This window comes from Macrobrachium nipponense, chromosome 1 (genome assembly GCF_015104395.2).
Source record: "Macrobrachium nipponense isolate FS-2020 chromosome 1, ASM1510439v2, whole genome shotgun sequence".
Classification (NCBI taxonomy): Eukaryota; Metazoa; Arthropoda; class Malacostraca; order Decapoda; family Palaemonidae; genus Macrobrachium; species Macrobrachium nipponense.
The window spans coordinates 33528670-33544293 of record NC_087200.1 but is presented as its reverse complement, the minus strand read 5'-3'; the positions used below and the strand labels follow the sequence as shown (position 1 = coordinate 33544293).

At 53.3% G+C, this 15624-nt stretch overlaps 1 protein-coding gene across 1 annotated transcript in view; it reads left to right on the top strand.

Moving 5' to 3' along the window:
- The first annotated feature begins 781 nt into the window (after positions 1-781).
- LOC135219223 (fanconi-associated nuclease 1-like) overlaps positions 782-15624 on the top strand; it is a 93143-nt gene continuing 78300 nt past the window's right edge. Inside the window, exon 1 of the mRNA XM_064255808.1 lies at positions 782-1051. The gene's annotated coding sequence lies outside the window, so the exon portion shown is untranslated. The remainder of the gene's footprint in view (positions 1052-15624) is intronic.

The window sequence follows — 15624 nt, the reverse complement described above, 5'->3', positions numbered from 1 at the left end:
TATGACAAAACACTAAATGTAATGAAAATTGGATATTACTGTAGCCTACTTGCCACAACACAATCATCACCGTTTAACTATCTTATAACTAACCAGATGAATTGCTTAGTATTTAAATTACTGTATTTGATTAATAAAGCAAACTCGCTAATAGTGAATATGTCCAGTCATGATAGGGTACAATTTTATTTGATTCATTGGTTACTAAGCAATGAAGTTACTATTATGAGATTTTTGGGCATATATTTCAATACAGAATGTGAAACTATAATATTTTAGAAGTATTAAAGCCTTAATTTGTCATGAGAAATGAAAAATTAAAAACAGAGAATTAATGACATTATGTTCGAAGCACATAACACGGACCAGTAGCAACATTTAAAAAGTAAAAGTGGTGCAATTGGTAGATGGAATGAGATCCTATAGGAGAGAAGGGCTTCCGAAAATGGGGGTGTTGATGATCAATATATGATCAGATTTTCACGCATACCAAGTAATTTGACATACATTCCTGTCTATCCTTATAACAACTCGCTATCATCATTAATTTTCAGTTCAAATGAAACTGAACTCTTCCTCAAGCCAAAAATTTTGTTGTATAATATTTGGTTTCAGTTACTGGCAGTAAAATATGCGTATATTTCAAGTCACCGGTGTCACTGAGCTGCGTTCAGAGAATCCTATACAGGTGCAAGGATAAGCACGAAAAACAAATAATAGTAGTACGGAGACGTTCAAAATTTAAATAATTAGAGAGCTGTACCAAAGAATCAACTACAATACTACTACTGCTATATATAAGAAAACTAGCGGGAATTGTTGTGTCCGATTTCGTTTTCAAGGTTTTCTCATAATTTCGGATCTGACATTTATTGGAAATTTGTATATATTGTTTTAAGTCCGCCTAAATATTAGTATTTAAACCATCCAACGTAAAGTTTATATTCCGTCCGTACAGAACTGATGTTAGGTAATACTACTAGTAGCTAATGACAACGTAAACAAAGTTTAAAGGTGTTCGTCTCTTCGTGCCACTGTTACCTCACACTCAGTAAGTTTTTTATTTTTATTGTTTATTTATGTTTTTATTATATGAAAATACTGGTGAGCATGTAACATCAAACTACCTGTTTAATTATTTTAGTGGGAGTTAAGGTATTTCGAATTTTTTTCTTGAAGGATTAGGGTAGTAGGTAGCTAGCCCATCTTAGCTAGGTACCTACCTAGCCTAGTAGTTAATACCTAGGTAGTACGTACCTACCTAGTACCTAGGTAGGTAGCTAGGAACACTCCATTAGACAATTAGCCTACCTACCCTGTTGTGCCTTATGTGATGGTAATATAACAAAGAGTACCTTCTAAAAGAAATAGGTAGGCTAGCCTAATGTCAAAATTTACCAAAAGTAGGTAGACTGGAGTTGCACTACCAAGGCCAATAACAACGGCTTGTCACTGCAAGGTGGTAACCTTTAGGCAATTGCTTTAATATCTCAACTTGATATCACAGTTTTTATGCCATGCTCTTAAGTCTCCTGAATATGCTTAACCTTAGGTGGACGAATCCCTTCATATGAGAAGCAATAGGGTAAACGACCAGACGGCGACATGTTCACTTGCAGAAAGACCATCTTTTTTTTCTTTTTACTTGATAGGGTAAACAACCGACTAGACTAGCCAACCCACTGACTATACCGCGTTCGAGGCCACCCTCCGAAAAAGTACTTTAATATGTCCTGACACCAGAGATGGTCATCAGTCATGAGTTGTTGGTGGTGAGAGGAGGAGCTCAAGACCTCCACTCTCCTTTCGAAGTAAGTATTTTCTCCAAAGTTCCGACATGTAATGCAAACCCTCGGTCCTTTACATATGGGATATCTTACAGCGCAGCTGGACCGGTCTTAAGCTTTCGAACAAGGTGGTTCGGTAGTAACTGCTTGTCCAATGGTCGGGAGTCCTTCCCGACTGGAGATAAAGATTCACTTTGCTTTCGGCTGCTGACGGAGACAGACGTGTTGTTCGCCGCTCTGCCCGCCATTGTCGTTTGCTTTCATCTTCGTTACGAAGCTTTTGGTGTATATGATATCTTTCTGTAGTACTTGGAATGTGACTGTGAGTAGTTATTATTACCTTTTTTCATTGATTTTGGATTTCTTGTGGTGTAATGGAGAGCCACGAGACAGAGAGATCCCCCCTGCCCCCCAGCTAAGCGGAGATTATGCCTTGGTGTGGAGGGCCGTAAGTGTGTGCTCTCGATCCGACACTTGTGATGTGTGTGTCTTGGTCGGAGGAGCATTGGGGGTGCTACGAGGGGAAGAGGAAAGCGCGTAAATCAGCCAAGGTGTCATCGGAAAGCTCTCCACCGACACCTTTGCTTACGGACACGTCTTCTTTCCTCCCTCCTAGTCAGCTCCCTTGTATGGCTCCTTCCCCTTCGGGGGACGTGTCGCGTTCCACCTCTTGCAGAGGATCTGTAGTTGTATTCAGGGTCTTCCATTCGCTTGGGGTGGGAGCTTTCTCCCCCCGGGCGAGAGGGAACCCCCCCACTAACCCGACCTTTGCCTCCTCAGGTGTGACTGCCGCCGCAGGTGGAGACCTTGGGCAGGTCTGGCACTTGCTGGGCCTTTCAGGCACTCCGAGCATTCAGGGGCTGCTGTACCACCTGGCCGCACCAGTGACGCATGGCCCGGTGATGTCTACAATAACGACAGTATCGACGCCTGGGTATGCCGCTCCTCCCCACTTGGTCTACATGCAGCACGTAGTGACAGTGACCCCATCAGCCGCTGTCCAGGCCCCGCTGTTGTTCGTGCCAGGAGAGGAGCCAGCTCCCCTGCCTGGCTTTGCTGTCCTTGCCTCAGCCTCTGACTTCTGGTGCCCAAAGAGCTCACCGCTCGAGCGACCACCAGTACCAGTCGTTGCCGGCCCCTGTTCCAGATCCTGCCGTCTCCGCTTCTGCCCGTGGTGTTGCTGCCCCCACCGCAGGTCCTTCCGGACAGGTGCAGCTGGGCCGTGTTGCTTCGTGTTGATCCGTCCTGGATGGAGGACCTAAGGGTGGTCCTGAGGAAGCTGACAAAGAAGAAGAGGAAGGTGTCGTCGTCTTTTTCGTCGTCGCCGTCTGCAGCCGCCTCTTCCACTTCGACTTCCAAGGCCCCACAGCCGAGGAAGAAGAAGGTAGCCTCCTCCCCCCCCCCCCCTAAGAAGTCTCGCTCAGTGTCTTCTAAGGGTCTGCCCCACTCCGGTGGGGCAGTTGGGGCTTCTGCTGGTCCTCCTGTTCCCTCGATCGCCTGCAGCCCTCCCAGCCCACCGGGTCTGCTGGTAGGCAGGGGGTGAGCGTCAGGTCTTCCTCTCCTGTCCCTTCAACCTCCTCAGGCTACACTGGGAGGAGCGAGGCGATCAGGAGTGACCTTGAGGAGTGTGCTTCTCATGGTCCCTCCATGAGGGCCTATGAGCCTGGCATGGTACTGGGACCGAGCAGATCGTACGCCCAAGTGGTTGGAGGAGACCACGAAGGGTTTGTCGTGGTTCCTCCTTCCAACCGGAGATTGTACCCTGGTGTGGAGGGCCGTAAGTGTGGGTCTTTTAGGTCCATCGAATTGGAGGACCCTCATGATTTATGTACCCGGTGCCAAGGGCGAGAATGCTCTCGGACCGACACGTAAGGTTCGTGCTTTGTGGTCGGAGGAGCAGTGGGGGTGCTACAAGGGGAGGAAGAAGGCCTGTAAACTGGCCAAGGTGTCGTCGGAAGATTCTCCAGTGATACCTTTGGTTACGGACACTGCTTCTTTCCTCCCTCCTAGTCAGCTCTCGCGTATGGCTCCTTCTCTTTCAGGGGACTTGTCGAGTGCAGAGGAGGGGGCGCGGCACCCCGATCTTCAGTTGTATTCAGGGTCTTCCGTCCGCTCCGAGCGGGAACCCTCCCCCCCTCACTAACCAGACCTTTGCCTCCTCGGGTGTGACTGCCGCCGCGGGTGGAGATCTCGAGCAGGTCTGGCACGCGCTGGGCCTAACGGGCACTCCAAGGATCCAGGGGCTGCTGTACCACCAGGCTGCACCAGTGACTCATGGCCCGGAGACGTCAACAACAACGACAGTGTCCACGCCGGGGTATGCTGCTCCTCCGCACTTGGTTGACACGCAGCACGTAACGACAGTGACCCCATCAGCCGCTGTCCAGGCCCCGCTGTCATTCGTGCCGCGAGAGGAGCCAGCCCCTCCGCCTGGCTTTGCAGTCCTTGCCCCAGCCCCGGACTTCCAGTGCCCAAAGAGCTCACTGCTCGACCGACCACCAGTACCAGTTCCTGTCAACGCCGCTCCCGCTCCAGATCCTGCCGTCGCCGTTCCTTCCCGTGGTGTTGCTGCTCCCATGGCAGGTCCTTCCGAACAGGTGCAGCTGGGCTGTGTTGCTTCGGCAACTGGCCCAGCGCCGTCCTGGATGGAGGACCTGATGGTGGTCCTGAGGAAGCTGACGAAGAAGAAGTCCAGGAAGAAGAGGAAGGTGTCGTCATCTTCTTCGTCGTCGTCTGCAGCCGCCTCTTCCCTTTCGACTTCCAAAGCCCCAAAGCCGAGGAAGAAGAAGGTGGCCTCCCCCCCTAAGAAGTCTCGCTCAGAGCTTCTAAGGGTCAGCCCCGCTCCGGTGGGGCAGTTGGGGCTACTGTGCAGCCAGGGTCCAGACTGCTGAGCCTGCTCAATGCCAGGACCCAGGCACGGAGCGGAAGACTGATGGCAGTCGTCCAGGTGACTCCCGCCAGACTGGTGATTGCTCACGCAGCAACCCGCTGGTACCCAGGGTTGATGCAACGGTCCCACCAGACCGTCCGTGGGCTGAGGCTAGGAAGAGGTCCCCCTGGTCACCAGGCCCAGTCTTGGCTGGGCCAGGTACCGTGACATGCCACGAGGACGGTGCAAGCTCCCACCGTGTCAGTGGACTACCAGTCTCCTGACCGTCGCTCCCACCGGGACTGGACAGATCGCGTGACAGGTAGCAGCTCTCCTGAAGCTTGGGACCGTTGCTACTGTTCTGGGTCCAGCAGCTCTTCCCAGGGAGAACGTGGGACTAGGCCTGCAACTCGATCGCCACCGTGGGTTGGCGATCGCCTGCAGCCCTCCCAGCCCACCGGCTCGGCTGGTAGGCAGGGAGGGAGCGTCAGGTCTTCCTCTCCTGTCCCTTCAACCTCCTTGGGCTACACCGGGAGGAGCGAGGCGATTAGGAGTGACCGTGAGGAGTGCGCTTCTCATGGTCCCTCCACGAGGGCCTATGAGCCTGGCATGGTCTTGGGACCAAGCAGATCGTACGCCCAAGTGGTTGGAGACCTCAAGGGGTCTGTTGTGGTTCCTCCTGTAGAAGGAGGAGAATCTCGAGAGGTGTTCTCCTTAGATGGACTTGTTGGTCCATCCCCTCAGGATGCGATCACCCCCAAGATCCAGAGGTCATTTGCGGAGGTCATTGCACTGATTCGTCAGCAAAACGACCTCGTGGAAGGATCGGTGCTCCCTCCCTCTGAGCCTCCATCGAGGCTGGAGTCGTTCTGGGGGCCTAAGGAGGAACCCAGGACGATGGTGGGTCTGCCCTGGTCCTCCTTGGCCGATGGTGTGCTGGGCCAGGCAGGTCGACCAAGCTGCTCCTCCCCTCCTCTACCACGACAGCAGCGTTTCTATGTGCCACCAGAAGACCCGCTGCTCCCCAAGCAAGTTAACCCGAAGATAGCCAGGCTAACTCCAGGTGTGCCTCTCAACCACCTGCTGGCTGAGAATCTCTGGTTCTCACAGCAAGAGGTACAGGCCTAGGAAGCGACTGCCATGGCAGCATTCCAAGCAGTCTCCTGGCTGGACCTCTGGTCCCTCACAGTGTCTAAAGTCGCGGCTTCCTCAGGACACATCACTCCCGAAGGGGACCCGGCATTCGGGAGACTGTGTCAGTCTGGAGGTAGGGTAATTTCCTACCTTGGCCATCAGACGACCAACCTGTGGGCCAACCTGGTCCTGAGACGTCGGGATGCAGTCCTCGCTCGAGTGACTAGGGCGGCAGGGCGTGAGGCAACGCTGGGTCTTAGGAACAGACCGTTGCTGGGTTCCTCTTCTCTCTTCCCTAGAGAGATGGTGGACGCTGCAGTGGAACAGCGGACTGCCTAGTACACCAGGCAGTCTCGAAGGTGTCTGGGCAACCTTGAGCCACTGCGGCCAAGCCTTGGAGCTTGGCTAGCTCTTCCTCTGCGGCCAAGGCGACTTCCTCGTTGAGGCCAAGAGGAAAGACCCAGCCTTCGAATTCTTCGGTAAGGAACAATCGTCAGCCCTCCTCCCAGACCTCTTTTTTTTTTTCCCCGAGGAGGATCCGGGAGGAAGAAGTTGAAGAAGTAGAAACGCTAGGGACGGTGTTCCCCCTCACCTGCTGCCGGAATGGGGGGTGATTGCCTGGTGAGCCATTGGGCAACTTGGCAGTGCTACGGAGCTGAGACCTGGATAGTGGATGTCCTTCAGGAGGGAAATCTACTACCCTTCGAGTCGCGGCCACCCCTCACTTCGCACCCAGTCCATCATCAGACGTATGTTCCCGGTTCTGCCAGGGACGTATCGCTTCGGCAAGAAGTGGAAGCCACGCTGAGCAAGCGAGCTGTAGAGGTCGTACGAGATCAGTTGTCAGGCTTCTACAGCCGACTTTTCCTGGTGGAGAAGTCATCGGGGGCTGTCACCTGTTGATAGATCTCTCTCCCTTGAACCGATTCATTCGCCAGACTCGGTTCATGATGGAAACGGCACGATCCGTGCTCGATTCCATCAGGGAGAATGACTTCATGCTTTCGGTGGACCTGAAGGATGCGTATTTCCAAATACCCATTCACCAGTCCTTCAGGAAGTACCTCCGCTTCATCCTCGACGGGACTGTATACCAATTCAGGGCACTTTGCTTTAGTCTCTCAACCGCCCCCCAGGTGTTCATGTGAGTGTTCACGCTGGTGTCAGCTTGGGCCCACTCAGTTGGGATACGTCTACTGAGGTATCTCGACGAATGGCTGGTCCTGGCCAGCTCCTGCTTGCAGTTGCTACAGGACAGGGATCGACTCCTTGAACTCTGCCAAGATCTGGGGATGGTGGTGAACTTTGAGAAGTCAGATCTCGAGCCCAAGCAGAGGATGAAGTACCTGGGCATGCTGATCGACTCGGTAGCAGGGCGAGTCTTCCCCGCAGACTCACGGATCAGCAGGTTCAGGGAGGGAGCTGGACGGTTCCTGTCTCAACAGGAGCAGTCAGCTCAGCAGTGGCAGGTCGTGATCGGTCCCTGTCGTCGCTAGAGAAGTTAGTCCCTCGCGGGCGTCTTCACCTGCGGTCTCTTCAGTGGAGGCTAAAGGAGTGTTGGTCACAGGCAAGAAACCCGCCATACCATCCCGTTCTCCTCACGGAGGAGGTGAGGCAGGACTTAGCCTGGTGGCTGGATGACAGGAACCTTGTAAGAGGAGTGCCTCTCCGCACTCCCCTTCCGGAGATGCTGCCGTTCTCAGACGCATCGACGGAGGGATGGGGCGCACACCTGTAGGAGTTACTGGCTGCAGGTGTGTGAGACCATCACAACAAGCACCTTCACATCAAATTCCTGGAGCTCAAGGCCGCGTTCCTCGCACTCCAAGAGTTCCGGGAACGGGTGATGGGACACTCAGTGGTGTTGATGAGCGACAACACCACAGTAGTGGCATACTTCAACAAACGGGGGCCTAGTGTCCCTCCCGTTGCATCAGTTGACGATGCAGATGCACGAGTGGGCCGTAGCCCACTCAGTGGAGCTGTCAGCCAGATACATTCCAGGCAAGAGGAACGTAGTGGCAGACAAGCTCAGCCGCCAGAATCAGGTGATGGGAACCGAATGATCTCTTCACCCGGACATGGCGGAAAGGCTCTTCGACCTGTGGGGGCGTCCAGTCATAGATCTGTTGGCCACCCTGCACAACAAGAAACTCGAGGTTTTCTTCTCAGTTGTGCCGGACCCATGGGCAGCTGCAGAGGACGCATTTCAACACCTGTGGGATAACCTCCTTGTCTACGCCTTTCCCCCATTCTCTGATTCGCAAGGTGATCAGCAGCGTGCTGGTTACCAGCAATCTTTGGATGATTCTGGTGGCACCCAAATGGCCTCATGCCATTTGGTATCCAGACCTGCTGGCTCTTCTCGCCGAGGCACCGCGAGAGATTCCCCCATGGCACAACCTCCTGTGCCAACCACACGTGGAACGGTACCACAGAGCAGTTCGGTCCCTGTGTCTTCACGGATGGCTGTTATCCACCATCTCTTGCGAGCGTCTTCTGTGGTTGGTGTCGTGGACAGGGTCTCTCTCCACTCAGAGCCACTCTTCAGCAGGTAGCGGATTTCCTCGCCTTCCTTCGCCGAGAGAAGCTCCTCTCCGTCTCCACAGAGCTGTTCTGGCCCTAGTCCTGTCCTTAAACTGCGAGGAGTAGACATTTCCACCTTCATGGAAATCTCACTCCTGATTAAGAGCTTCGAGAGGTCTCGTCACCGAGGGAACTCAGGCCCCCGGGGTGGGATGTGACTCTCTTACTTAGGAGCTTGACTCGCAGACCCTTCAAGCCGCTCCAGGAGTCGTCAGACAGGGATCTGACCCTCAAGACCATCTTTCTGCTGACCCTGGCATCGGTGAAGAGAGTAGGGGAACTTCATGGTCTTTCCTTCGATGTCAAGCACTCGAGGGGATGGGGATCGGTGACGCTCGATTTCGTCCCAGATTTCGTAGCAAAGACTCAGAACCCTTCTGTCCCTGAGGACCGGTTCAAGTCCTTCACAATCCCCTCCCTGAAGGACTTCACCGACAACGATGCGGATGAGATGCTGCTTTGTCCTGTGAGGACGCTATGGTGCTATCTGAAGAGAACTCACCACCTCAGGCCTGAGTATCGACGCCTCTGTTAGCACCGGGGTTACCAAGAAATAAATGTCCAAGAACACTATTTCTTTCTGGCTTCGTGAGGTGATCAGGAAGGCGTACGCTTCAGATAGGAGCGACGACACCGGTACCCTTCGTCCGAGAGCCCACGAAGTCAGAGGTATTGGTCCAATCCTCACATTCCGCAAGAACTGGTCTGTGGCATAGGTGCTGAAGGCGGGGGTTTGGGCCAACCATACCACCTTTACGTCCTTCTACCTTGGGGATATCACCCACAGGTCCTTGGACACCTTTTCCTCGGAACCCATGGTGGCTGCTCAACAAGTTGTGTAGCTTACCCAGCTCCCTTGCTGGACAAGATGGCATCTCATCCTTGTGAGACTGCATGAATGGAAGAGTGAATGAGAGTGTGACTGGCTTCTCTTCCTCCTCTTTTCTTCCCTCTCCCTGCGGGCAGAGGGTGGCGGTGGTCACTACGCTGGACAGGATGCTGATGCAGGTAAGCTATGCGACTGAGCTCCATTCTTCCCTTTCATTAGGGATAGAAGTGTTTATCCGCCACTCCCCTAAGGAGGGGGGGGGGGGAGTGGACGCCAACAAGAGACACCCAAGACTTTATACTATTTGGCTCTTGCGTAGGAACTAAAGGAGAGTTGGTCACAGGCAAGAGACCCGCCATACTTCCCTGTGTCCCTCACAGAGGAGGTGAGGCAGGACCTAGCTTGGTGGCTGGACGACAGGAACCTCGCAAGAGGAGTGTCTCTTCGCACCCCCCCCCCCCCCCCCCCCCCCCCCCCCCCCCCCCCCCCCCCCCCCCCCCCCCCCCCCCAGATGTTGCTGTTTTCAGACGCGTCAACCGAGGGATGGGGCGCACACCTGGAGGAGTTGCTGGCTGCAGGAGTGTGGGATCATCACGACAAGCACCTTCACATCAACGTTCTGGAGCTCAAGGCAGCGTTCTTCGCTCTCCAAGAGTTCCAGGACCGTCTGATGGGACATTCGGTAGATTTGATGTGCGACAACACCACAGTAGTGGCATACGTCAACAAACAGGGGGCCCTAGTGTCCCTCCCATTGCACCAGTTGACATTGCAGGTGCACGAGTGGGCCGTGGCTCACTCAGTAGAGCTATCAGCCCGCTACATTCCAGGCAAGAGGAATGTAGTAGCAGACAAGCTCAGCCGTCGGGATCAGGTGATAGGGACGGAATGGGGGCGTCCAGTCGTGGATCTGTCCACCACCCGGCACAACAGAACACTTCAGGTTTTCTACTCGGCTGTGCTGGACCCATGGGCAGCTGCAGAGGACGCTCTTCAACACCCGTGGGACAACCTCTTCGTTTACGCCTTTCCCCCGTTCTGTCTGATTCGCAAGGTGATCAGCCGAGTGCCGGCCACCCCGAATCTCCGGTTGATCCTGGTGGCTCCCATTGGTATCCAGACCTGCTGGCTCTTCTCGCAGGAGCACCGAGAGAGATTCCCCCTTGGCACAACCTTCTCGTCCAGCCACACATGGAACGGTACCACCAGTCAGTCCAGTCCCTTCATCTTCCCGGAAGGCTGTTATCCACCATCTCTTGCGAGCGAAAGGCTTTTCTCGCTAAGCAGCAACAGAGATGGCTGGGTACATCAGACAGTCCTCTGCTGCTGTGTACCAGGGAAAGTGGGCCGTCTTCTGTGGTTGGTGTCGTAGACGGGGTCTATCTCCTCTCAGAGCCACTCTTCAGCAGGTAGCGGATTTCCTTGTTTTCCTTCGCCGAGAGAAGCTCCTCTCTGTCCCCACAGTCAAAGGATACAGGGCCACCCTGGCTCTAGTCCTGAAACTGAGGGGAGTGGATATCTCGAACTCGTTTGAGATCTCCCTGCTCTGAGGAGCTTTGAGAGGTCTTTCCCACCCAGGGAACTCAGGCCCCTGGGGTAGGATATGACTCTCGTCCTTAGGAGTTTGACTCGAAGTCCCTTCGAGCCACTCCAAGAGTCGTCAGACAGGGATCTGACCCTCAAGACCCTCTTCTTGCTGGTCCTGGCATCGGTGAAGAGAGTAGGGGAACTCCATGGCTTATTCTTCGACGTCAAGCATACCAGGGGATGGGGATCTGTGACGCTCTATTTCGTCCCGAACTTCGTAGCAAAGACTCAGAATCCTTCGGTCCCTGACGACCAGTTCGAGTCTTTCACGGTCCCCTCCCTATTGGACTTCACCGACAACGATGCGGATGAGATGCTGCTTTGTCCTGTGAGGGCGCTACGGCGCTATCTGAAGAGAACTCGGCACCTCAGGCCTGAGTGTCGATGCCTCTTCGTTAGCACCGGGGTGACCAAGAAAGAAGTATCCAAGAACACTCTTTCTTTCTGGCTGCGTGAGGTGATCAGGAGGGCGTACGAAGCTGATAGTAGCGACGACATCCGTACCCTTCGTCCGAGAGCCCACAAACTCAGAGGTATTGGTCCTTCCCTTGCGTTTCGCGAAAACTTCTCCCTGGCGGCAATGGTCCCTTGAAGGGAAGGGGGTCTGGGGATCACAACCAGGACCACCATTCAACCTTCCCCTTTCTTACCCTTCGGGGGATGACAGCCCCACAAGGTCCTTGGGATAACTTTTTTTCCTTGGGGGACCCGTGGGTGGCTGCTCCAAACTAAGGTTGTGTAGCTTACCCAGCACCCAGCAGGGACAGAACAGCATTGCATCCTTGTGTGACTGCATGAATGGATGAGTGAATGAGAGTGCGACTGGCTTCTCTTCCCCATCTTTTTCTCTCCCTCTACCTGTGGGCAGAGGGACGCGGTCGTCACTACACTGGAACAGGAGACCGATGCAGGTGAGCTACTCAACCGAGCCCCATCCTACCCCTTTCATTAGGGATAGGAGCGATTATCCACCACTTTCCCCAACAAGGGGGGGGAGAGTGGAAGCCAGCAAGAGACAAACCCATGACTTCATATTGCCTCTTGCAATAGGAACAAGTTCTTGCTTGCTAGTTTGTTCATGAAAAACTTTACCTGTCAGATATATATATAGCTGTATTTTTCCGAATCCGAACAGCAAATTTAAACACTTACGACACACGCAGTGGGAGTCAGGTGGTTAGTACCCATTCCCGCCGCTGGGAGGCGGGTATCGGAATCATTCCCATTTTTTCTATCATAATTTTTCTGTCGCCGGTGCTGGAAACACCTGTTTGCAGCACCTCCGTCCAGATTTTGGAAACTTACTAGCTACTTGAGTATCCCTTTTGGTTTTTTTTTTCTTTGTATCTGAATTGGATCGGTGGCTTGGCACACGTTGACTTTGGTTTGAATTGATTTCTTGGATTTGAATTTTCTTTGATCAAGATGTCAGGGTCTAGTTCTACTAGTGCTAGATTTTGTTCGATAGCTGAATGTAGAGGTAGGCTACTGAAAGCTTCAGTAGACCCACATTCTGTTTGTAAAGTGTGCAGGGGGAATGAATGTACGTTGAAAGTCGTTGTAAGGAGTGTGGAAAGACTAACAGAGTCGGAATGGAAGGCGTATGAAACCTATCTTAAGAAACTTGAACGAGATAGGTTAAGGAGGTCTTCCTCCAGGAGTGTTTCAGGTAGGCAAGATTTAAATATTCTCCTGCTAACCCTCCTTCTGTAGATTATGCTCCTACCCCTGTAGTGTTGCCTCCGGCCCCTGAGACAGTGTCGTAGAAGGTAATACGTTATCGCTAATTCTTGAATCGATTCGTAACTTAGAATCAAAAGTGTTAGCTCTGGAGAGCAAAAGTTGAAGAAAAAGTGCCAGTGATGAAAGTGCCCCTTGTGTAGTGGAGGGTGCGTCAGATCGGCCTCATTTCGCCTCTAGACCTAGACCTCTGCTTGACTCCCAGATTACGGGGAGAGAGCATGTCCGAAAAGTCGAAGGAGGGTTACGAGGAAAACCCACACCGATGGCGTGCCTTCGGCAGCTTCTGACGAACCATACCCAGACTGCCAAGGAGCGTGCGCAAGTGCACGTCTTCTCAAGGAGTGCTTTTCTTCTTCTGAAGCTTCCTCCCCGCGCAAGGGGTGGAGCTCTCATACCGCATCACGTCCGCTGAAAAGGCGGCTCGCGTTCGGGGACGCTTCACGTCCAAGTTGTTCTCCGGAACTTGCTCGTCGCCTGATAGTGCGTTTGCTGCTTTTCCTCCGCAGAAGAAGCGTAAGGATTCGTCGGAGGCGGAGTCTTCCCTAGATGTTTCTTTCGAGCGCCGCAGTCGCTCTAAGGTGCGTGAAGCGGCGGTTCCTGGGAGTAGCAAGAAGGCGTCCCCTCGTCCGCTCTCCTGCTCACAGGATCAGCCCCTCCCCAGAAGAGGAGGCTTCACCTACAAGCAAGATTCTTCAGTCTCTTCAGCAGCAACTTCGAGATGTTTTCCTTCGAGAAAGACCTTCATGCTCCACGTCGCCGTAAGGATGACAACCTTCCTGTGAAGAGGTCGAGGCGTTCTCCCTCTCCCATCTCCTCGCTCGTCTCTCTCTCCGTTTGAGTCTCCCTCTAGAGTTAGTCCTGCTCCCCAGCAACTTTCTAGAGGGAGGGCGAGAAATTAGTTTCTCGCTTTCGTGAAGCGGTGTTTCCTTTCCGCGATACGAAACTTGTGGATAAGAAGCGAGTTTCCTTAGATGCAGAACGCGCTTCTGCGAAAGTCACGCGCTTTAGTGGACGCCGAACGTGGACTTTTTTCCGGATGCAAGTTTCGCCGAGCGCCACGTGGAACGAAAAAAAAAAAAAAAACTCAGCGAGTGTTAGTGGACGCTCGGCGCGCACATGGAGCTCGGCGCGCACCAGTGGACGCTCGGGGCGGCCCACAGTGGACGTCGGCGCGCATCAGTGGACGGCCGGCGGCGAGCATCAGTGGACGCTCGGCGCGCAACTGTGGACACTCAGCGCGCACAAGTGGACGCCAGGTGTACACCTGTGGAGTTGAGCGCGCTTCTAGCGGCGCCAGTAGATTGGCTTCGGACGCAAAACGCGCGCATACGGACGTCAGTTTTCCACTTCCGCAAGCACAGGCGGAGGCGGGAACTCTTCCTGTTCGCCGTTCTTCTCTTTTGAGAAAGCTCGGGACTCTTCTTTACTTCCTCCGACTTCTCCAGTGTCTGAAGAGGAAGTTAGTGACGCTTTCGTCGAAAGGGACGAAGAACAGCAGTTTGGCTCCAGTTTCGACGGACTACAAGGTTTTGACTCGTTTACTTCAGTCAGTCTTTGCAGACATCTTCCAACCTGAAGCTCCACGTACTCTCCCTCTCAGTTTTCGTCTTCCAAAGCTGCTAAGATCTCGGGCTTTGTGAGGATGAAGAAGTCGCTTTCTACGAAGCAAGCTTTAGAAAGGTCCCATGATTGGATGGAAAAGAGAAAGCTTCAGGCAGACTTCTTTCGCTTTACCACCTTCAAGACTAGGTGGCAAAGATGGTATGTGGTATGAGACGGGAGAAAACGTCGGAGTTAAGCTTCCAGCCTCAGCTCAAGGAGACTTTGGTAGCATTGTAGACGCCACCCCCAAGAAGATCTTTTTGTCTTCCTCGAAGGTCTCGTGGACACATAGCGAGTAGTTAGACTTTCACCTTAAAGGCCTCTTCAGGACACTAGAGGTCTTTAATTTTCTTGACTGGTGCCTGGGGGTATTGGATGCCAGGTCCAGGAGTTCTGATTCCATCACTCTGGGGAGCTGTCCAGTGTATTGGTCTTGCTATGGACAAGGCCGTCAGGGATGGTTCTGAGGAATTGGCTGCTCATTTCAGCACGGGACTGCTTAAGAAAAGAGCACTTTTTTGCAATTTCACTGCAAAGTCGGTCTCACCAGCGCAAAAAGCGGATCTTCTTTTCGCGCCTTTCTCAGAACATCTTCTTCCCCAGTCTATGGTAAAGGACATAGCAGCCAGTCTCCAGGAGAAAGCAACTCAAGACCTTCTGGCTCAGTCTTCTAGGAAGCCTGTTACTTCTTCGGCTTCTGGGTCCTCTGCTTTGAAGAAGTCGAAGCCCTTTCTCGACCCGCTTCTTCCTCGAAGCCAGCCCCTCGAGGAAGAGGCTCTTTCAGAGGCAAGACTCCCCGCTCCCTTCCAAGAGCAAGAAGTGAGAGGGAAGTCCTTCAGACACCGGTAGGAGCCAGACTTCCTACATTCGCGGAAGCTGGGAAGAGAGAGGTTGCCGACGCTTGGTCTCTTGGACATCGCTCAAGAAGGGGTTACAGAATTCCTTTCCTGTCGTTACCCCCGCTGTCTTCGACACCAAAGGATTTGTCTCCGTCGTATCAGGGAGAAAAACAGACAGTGCTTCACGATCTATTAGATCAAATGATCGAAGAAGCAGGCAGTGGAACAAGTCATTTTCGACCGGTAGTTCTCCGGGGTTTCTACAACCGCTCTTCCTAGTGCCGAAGCAGTCAGGGGGGTGGCGCCCCGCCCCTTCTGGATGTCAGCAGTCTGCAATCGACTTCGTTACCAAGCAGAAGTTTCAAGATGGAGACCACCTCAATCCGTGCTTGCAGCTTAAGACCGGGGGATTGGATGGTCTCGTTAGACCTTCAGGACGCATACTTTCACGTCCCCATCCATCCCCGTTCAAGGAAATACCTGCGGTTTGTCCTGAAAGGGAAGATTTCCAATTCAGGCACTCTGCTTCGGTCTCAGCACGGCGCCGATGGTGTTCACCGTTCTTATGAAGAACGTTGCGAGGTGGCTCCATCTTGCGGATATAAGGATCTCTCTCTACCTAGACGACTGGCTTATTCGAGCCTCATC